At 39.8% G+C, this 6621-nt stretch overlaps 1 long non-coding RNA gene across 2 annotated transcripts; it reads right to left on the bottom strand.

The window, feature by feature from the left end:
* Positions 1 to 3204: 3204 nt before the first annotated feature.
* Positions 3205 to 6412, bottom strand: LOC123168411 (uncharacterized). Of its 2 annotated transcripts, none has more exons than XR_006484313.1 (4): positions 6037 to 6406; positions 5727 to 5778; positions 4478 to 4578; positions 3205 to 3650 (listed from the first exon to the last, which is right to left on the bottom strand). It is a non-coding gene; the product is annotated as an uncharacterized lncRNA (long non-coding RNA). The 2 variants fall into 2 exon arrangements; XR_006484314.1 differs by having other exon boundaries at positions 3213 to 3650; positions 6006 to 6412.
* Between the last annotated feature and the right edge of the window lie 209 nt (positions 6413 to 6621).

Here is a 6621-nt window from a genome sequence, read left to right as displayed (position 1 = left end):
CTCCGCTGTGCGAGGCAGATTATATTTGGGCCTCTCCACTTCTTCACTTTGTTTTTCCTTCGAACTTCGGCTCGATGAGCCCCTCAAAAATCTCTTCATTATTTCTATTATCCCTCTGAAACATTTCTGAAATTTTTAGTAACTTCAAAATAAAAGTGAACCGAACTCAATAAAACTGATAGCAACTACTCCTACAAGTGCCTAGAGACTATATCATGCATTAGAACTACTTGGAACCATATAAATTTGACATGCAAGCTCAAGAACAGGGTCACCTAGGCAGCACAAATTTGCAATGAATAAAGCACTAGAACAAAAACTAATTGGACCAATGGAGGAGTCACATACCAAGGAACAATCTCCCAAAGCAGTTTTGTGAGAGGTGCTTTGAGCAAGGAGATCGAAAATCGCAGCAAAATGAGCTAGAACTCGTGCTTGAGCTGGATGGTGATTTTTTTGGGAGGAAGAAGAAGTGTGTGGGTGCAGGAATAAGTGGAGGGGAGCCACCGTGGGCCCACGAGGCAGGGGGCGCGCCCAGGGGGGTGGGCGCGCCCTGGACCCTCGTGCCCAGGTGCTTGCTCCCCCTGTTGTGTTCTCAGTGCCAAATATTCTCAAATATTCTAGAAAAAAAACATATTTCAATTTCAGGGCATTTGGAGAACTTTTATTTTCGGGGTATTTTTTATTGCATGGATAATTCAGAAAATAGACAGAAAATAATATTTTTGCTTTATTTATTCTAAATAACAAAAAGTAAAAAGTGGATACAGAAGGTTGTGCTTTCTAGATTCATCCATCTCATGCTCATCAAAAGGAATCCACTAACAAGGTTGATCAAGTCTTGTTAACAAACTCATTCCGAATTGCATAAAACCGGAGAATTTTCGAATAGCACTAAGTTACCTCAACGGGGATATGCACATCCCCAATAATAAGAATATCATATTTCTTTTTGACAGTAGGAAGAGGAAATTCAAAACCTCCAAAGATAATTGATGGAATTTTTCCAATAGAGTTGATGCTATAAACTTGAGGTTGTTTCCTCGAAAAGTGTATCGTATGCTCATTACCATTAACATGAAAAGTGGCATTGCCCTTGTTGCAATCAATAACAGCCCCTGCAGTATTAAAAAAGGGTCTTCCAAGAATAATAGATATACTATCGTCCTCAGGAATATCAAGAATAACAAAGTCTATTAAAATAGTAACGTTTGCAACCACAACAGGCACGTCCTCACAAATAACAATAGGTATAGCAGTTGATTTATCGGCCATTTGCAAAGATATTTCAGTAGGTGTCAACTTATTCAGATCAAGTCTACGATATAAAGAGAGAGGCATAACACTAACACCAGCTCCAAGATCACATAAAGCAGTTTTGACATAATTTCTTTTAATGGAACATGGTATAGTGGGTACTCCTGGGTCTCCTAGTTTCTTAGGTATTCCACCTTTAAAAGTGTAATTAGCAAGCATAGTGGAAATTTCAGCTTCCGGTATCTTTCTTTTATTAGTAATAATACCTTTCATGTACTTAGCATAAGGATTTGTTTTAAGCACATCAGTTAAGCGCATACGTAAGAAGATAGGACTAATCATTTCAGCAAAGCGCTCAAAATCCTCATCATCCTTTGTCTTGGATGGCTTAGGAGGAAAAAGCATGGGTTTCTGAACCCATGGTTCTCTTTCTTTACCGTGCTTCCTAGCAACAAATCTCTCTTATCATAACGTTGATTCTTTGATTGTGGGTTATCAAGATCAACAGTAGGTTCAATTTCTACATCATTATCATTGCTAGGTTGAGCATCAACATGAACATCATTATTAGAATTATCACTAGGTTCATGTTCATTACCAGATTGTGTTTCGGCATCAGAGATAGATATATCATTAGGATTCTCAGGTTTATCAGGTTCACTAGAAGCATGCAAAGTCCTATAATTTTTATTTTTCTTCTTTTTAGAAGGACTAGGTGCATCTAAATTATTTCTTTGAGAATCTTGCTCGATTCTCTTAGGGTGGCCTTCAGGATACAAAGGTTCCTGAGTCATTCTACCAGTTCTAGTAGCCACTCTAACAGCAAAGTCATTATTCTTACTATTCAATTCATTGAGCAAATCATTTTGAGCTTTAAGTACTTGTTCTACTTGAGTGGTAACCATAGAAGCATGTTTACTAATGAGTTTAAGTTCACCTTTAACTCTAGACATATAATCACTCAAGTGTTCAATCATATAAGAATTTTGTTTCAATTGCCTACCAAAATAAGCATTGAAGTCTTCTTGCTTAATAATAAAATTATCAAACTCATCTAAGCACTGACTAGCAAGTTTAGTAGAAGGGATTTCAGCTTTATCATATCTATAAAGAGAATTTACCTTTACTACCTGTGTCGGGTTATCAAGACCAATAGGTGATGAATTAATATCATATGTTTCTTCAACAGGCGGTAAATTAAGACCATGTATTTCTTCAATAGGAGGTAAATTCTTAACATCCTCGGCTTTAATACCTTTTTCTTTCATTGATTTCTTTGCCTCTTGCATATCTTCAGGACTGAGAAATAGAACACCCCTCTTCTTTGGAGTTGGTTTAGGAATAGGCTCAGGAGCTGGCTCAGGAAGTGCCCAATTATTTTCATTAGTCAACATATTATTCAATAAAATTTTAGCTTCATCCGGTGTTCTTTCCCTGAAAACAGAACCAGCACAACTATCCAAGTGGTCCTCGAAAGCATCGGTCAGTCCATTGTAAAAGATATCAAGTATTTCATTTTTCTTAAGAGGATGATCAGGCAAAGCATTAAGTAATTGGAGAAGCCTCCCACAAGCTTGTGGGAGACTCTCTTCTTCAATTTGCACAAAATTATATATTTCCTTAAAGTAGCTTGTTTCTTATGAGCGGGGAAATATTTAGCAGAGAAGTAATAAATCATATCCTGGGGACTACGCACACAACCAGGATCAAGAGAATTAAACCATATCTTAGCATCACCCTTTAATGAGAACGAAAATATTTTAAGGATATAATAGTAGCGGGATTTCTCATCATTAGTGAATAGGGTGGCTATATCATTTAACTAGATCATGGTGGGCACGCGTTGCTGTGCCCGTCCATTTTCATAATAAAAGGATAGGTGATTCCAGAAATATATAGCACAGTAAAATGTAAGTTACACAAGAAAATTTAGGAGATACAGTGTGTAAAGTGGATATAAGTATTCATTCATAATAAATGCAGTTATGTTTATCGAATGGCCAGAGATGAACTGAGTCATGCAGTTTATAACAAAATGATCAAGAAAAAACATTGTACATCAATGTAACTACTTTAGCCATTCTCTAGGGGCAACATAGCACAGATAGGCGAGGAAGCTTGCCAAGCCTAAAGCGTCGTGGTGTGACACTTGAGAATCCTGGCGGTTTTTCCTTCAGTGTTCAACCATGTAACTCACTTTGATATTCAATAAAATGTGTCACAAGTCATTTCCATATTGAAAAAATAGGTTGCAGACTTGTGGGTGAAAAATATAGAGAAGTTGTCCAAAGCCTTTTCTCCTCTCCTTGATTATAATGCTTTGGGAATCCATGTCCGTCTATGTCAAAACTGGGTGATCATCTGCTATAGCATTTGCAAGGCCTCCTGCAGCACTGCACCAATAACATAAGGTATGTTTGTGCCCATCGATCATGTAGAAAGAACAATATAAATATTCGAGGGGAAAATTAAGTGCGAAAACATCAGATAAGGTTCCGAAACTGGGAATTAGTACTGTGCATATCTTCATGAGAGGAGAAGATGCAGCAATAATGGACTAACTAAACTGGTATTTGAACATATTTCAATTCGGTAAAGATGCCGAAACAATAGACAAACCAGACTGGTAAATAAACCATGCTCATGCTAAAAAAATGTTCAACAAATGCCAAGTAATTATGCCAGAATAATGCTATAACTAAATAGGAGCCCCTCGACGGATGCTTGTGACTCCTCGACGGATGTCTTTCTTCTTTGCAGTTGCGGGTTTCATGTCGGTGGCTAGGTTGGCCGGTGGTGCCCATGTCATATGGGTTGGCTTGTATTGGTTTTAGCCTGGTTTTCCGTCAATTAACTGGGCAATTCTCTTCTTCTTAATCAATGAAAATGGCAAGTCTTTTGCCTCGTTTAAGAAAAAATATAGCAGCCCCTGAAGTACCCCCTACTCTCAAGTTGTACAAAGTGTCAATACGCATATTTCGAGAAGTGCTTAGAACTGTGTCGTGGCAAAGAAGAGCCACGGAGTGCAGATGTAGTAGTGTGCATTAAATTGCGTGAAATATAGAATCCTGGCAAACCTAAAAAGAAAATAATATTACTAAGGTGGAAGTACTGTAGAAAAGGGCAGTGCAGCAGTGGTTACAGAACTGAAAGAGAGAAACATATTTACATATCACCAGAATTAACGACCTAACGAGAAATAGATAGTGAGAGAACTCACATCCTCTAGTCTTCATCAATGTATTAGATGAGAGTAGGGCATCACCTCCTCGACCATTGTCACATCAACTCATCCAGATCCATAAAGCCTTAAAATTGCACCTGGAAATGCACGCAAGAGGGTAAGAGGCATGCTAACTTGAAAAACAAAAAAAATAAATGGAAGCTGCAATATAACTGCATATTTGTACAGCAAGCCGCAACTAATAATTAAATACAGTCCCTTGTAAGTTCAGAGCCGAATAAATACTTTTCTCTCGTGGTGTAGAACAATAAGATGAAAATGTGTGAAAAAGGAAAAGATAGTATGAAAACTTAGAGAGGCTCAAAAGATAAAGAAGAAAAGATGTGGCATTATAATTGTTATAAGATCAGCAGGTAAACTTAACCAAACCAAAAATAGAAGTGATGCCAAAACAGTCTTCATTGAGTGTTGCAACAATTCACACATAACTTATATCAACCACTATGATACTGATATACATCACATAACAGATTGTGATTGATTATGTCCCACACACTTCTAGTGAGACTAAACCTGAGCCGGTAGTATATATCTGAACAATGTTCACCCACCCCTACATCTCAGGACAGTACTCTAGATATTATACCGAAAATGATGCCCAATAAAATTCATGGAATGGCACACTTGTCGCTGTCAAGAAAATGTATAACTTCCCACCATAGCAAAACAGGCCCATCTTCTCAGATAAAACTGTATTAGTAGATAGGATGCCATCTCACAAATAGTGTCCGGAATAAGCAGTGCAACCACGTAACCTGATGTGAAGGCTTTCATTATTGCTCCAATATACATACAAGCTAATGAAGCACACTAAGAGGCACCATTTTAAAAAGGAACAGTAGGAAGCCCCCAGGTTTGCTGATGTGGATAATAATATGTAAACTGGAAATAAGAAAAACTCATCATTATGAACCTGAACGGAACTATTCGCGTATCGAAATGTATGGATGGACTGTGATTTACACAAGCGTGTTCCTTCAATAGAAAAAAGGCATGGCAAACACTTCTGAACTGAAACTGAAACAATATTATGTAAAAGAAAAATCAGGCTTAACAATAGCTAATTTTGTTAGAAGAAGTTGAGGGAACAAAGGAGTGCTCATTGCTGTGTAAACAATCAAGCTTGGACCCAATGTTTCAATGAACAAATTCAAAAGTAGTAAATAGGAGCTCATTTCGTTCGCCAGAAAAAGCTGGTTCATCTTCCAGCGAATGTTCTGCTCACCAAAATAACTTTTCTGGATGACGAGGCAATCAGCAGCTTGATCCCCAAATTTCTGCAACAACAAGAATTCTACAGTTCAGTAATAAAAACACAAAAAGAACACAAGGCAAGCGGACGCGCTTGTGCTGCACCTACAGTGTTGTCGCTGGAGACAAGAGATAAACTACTTGGCAAGGAGGAGAGATGAAAATCTATGGCCACGGCAAGCAGGATAGAAGGCGACGGCGAGTTCGGGACATGGCTACAGAGGGAAGTGGGAAGGGAAGCATTATGTAGTACCTCTGGGCATAGGAAAGGTTTGCGACTTTACCAGCCATGAATGAATAATAGGCCATGATTGCGAGCTTGAAGGAGAGGAGAGCAGTTTCCAGCAGACGAGGCGTCTGCCATTATCGCCCTTGCCCCCACCTTTCCTCACACGCATCGTGCGCCTCGGATGATCCCGTACCACACCTCTGTCACGCGCTGGATTGGATCGGCTCGACCCGGATCCCGCTCAAATCCCTCACCTCACCTCAAGGGGACCGACACACACCGGCGTCTTCACTGGATCGAGAACTGGCCGCTCCTCTCTACGGCTCGATCGAGATTGGACATTGGAGTCGATGTTGTGCCTTGATCGGGATCTGATTAGGGTTTCCAGGTCGCGAGTTGGATGGACCTTACGGGGTCGCTCGTAGGCCCCAAGCCCAGCAGCGGACCTCCTTTCAATGGGCTGTCAGCTTGCGAAAGCCCAATGCACCACATGCCTCTGTTTGGGCCCGTGGAGCAGCAGCCCACAGGATAGCCAGGCTAGTTAAAAAGATGGCCACACGCACGAAATCGGACGGCCAGAAATTCACAGATCGGGAAAACAGACGGCCGAAAACGCAAATCGCTGTGGGAGCTCGGTTTA

Source organism: Triticum aestivum, chromosome 1D (genome assembly GCF_018294505.1).
Source record: "Triticum aestivum cultivar Chinese Spring chromosome 1D, IWGSC CS RefSeq v2.1, whole genome shotgun sequence".
In the NCBI taxonomy this organism is placed as follows: domain Eukaryota; kingdom Viridiplantae; phylum Streptophyta; class Magnoliopsida; order Poales; family Poaceae; genus Triticum; species Triticum aestivum.
Note: the sequence above shows the minus strand (reverse complement) of the source record. Positions and strands in the feature narration are given on the sequence as shown.